We start from the raw sequence: 1,077 nt of genomic DNA, 5'->3' as shown, positions 1-1,077 counted from the left end.
GGCATTTTTTCTTCACTTTCTTTCTTTCTTTCCAAATTCTTAATCTGTTTTCAATGATCTACCACATCCTCCCCTTTGCTTTCCGAGGTTTTCTCGACTGCCAAACCTTATTTCTGTGTTATTTTCAACGAGCCCCTCATTTCCTATTCTGATTCGCTACATGCATAGCGAGGGCCTCTGTTCTGGCAGTCTTGTTGCCAAAGAGAGCTTAAGAGGGTTCAAAGCTGGTCGACCACTCTGGACATGTCGTAGACACTCGAGTCACGACCCGGGGGTTAAAAAGAAGGTCCCCTTCACCCCGATTAGTCCGAATGGCGCTGGCTACCACCCCCAAGCACAGGAAACAAACATACCTAACATAAATACCCCAGAAAGTGAATGGGAAAATCGCCCCGCCGGTAGCGTAGTGGTTATCGCACCAGACCGGTATTCTGGAGGTCGTGGGTTCGGATCCCCACTGGCGGGCATTTTTTCTTCACTTTCTTTCTTTCTTTCCAAATTCTTAATCTGTTTTCAATGATCTACCACATCCTCCCCTTTGCTTTCCGAGGTTTTCTCGACTGCCAACCCTTATTTCTGTGTTATTTTCAACGAGCCCCTCATTTCCTATTCTGATTCGCTACATGCATAGCGAGGGCCTCTGTTCTGGCAGTCTTGTTGCCAAAGGGAGCTTAAGAGGGTTCAAAGCTGGTCGACCACTCTGGACATGTCGTAGACACTCGAGTCACGACCCGGGGGTTAAAAAGAAGGTCCCCTTCACCCCGATTAGTCCGAATGGCGCTGGCTACCACCCCCAAGCACAGGAAACAAACATACCTAACATAAATACCCCAGAAAGTGAATGGGAAAATCGCCCCGCCGGTAGCGTAGTGGTTATCGCACCAGACCGGTATTCTGGAGGTCGTGGGTTCGGATCCCACCTGGCGGGCATTTTTTCTTCACTTTCTTTCTTTCTTTCCAAATTCTTAATCTGTTTTCAATGATCTACCACATCCTCCCCTTTGCTTTCCGAGGTTTTCTCGACTGCCAACCCTTATTTCTGTGTTATTTTCAACGAGCCCCTCATTTCCTATTCTG

The sequence above is a fragment of the Haemaphysalis longicornis genome, unplaced genomic scaffold (genome assembly GCF_048455015.1).
Source record: "Haemaphysalis longicornis isolate Haplotype H1 unplaced genomic scaffold, Haemaphysalis longicornis Haplotype H1 scaffold_13, whole genome shotgun sequence".
NCBI classification, from domain to species: Eukaryota; Metazoa; Arthropoda; class Arachnida; order Ixodida; family Ixodidae; genus Haemaphysalis; species Haemaphysalis longicornis.
This window is presented reverse-complemented; position numbering follows the sequence as displayed.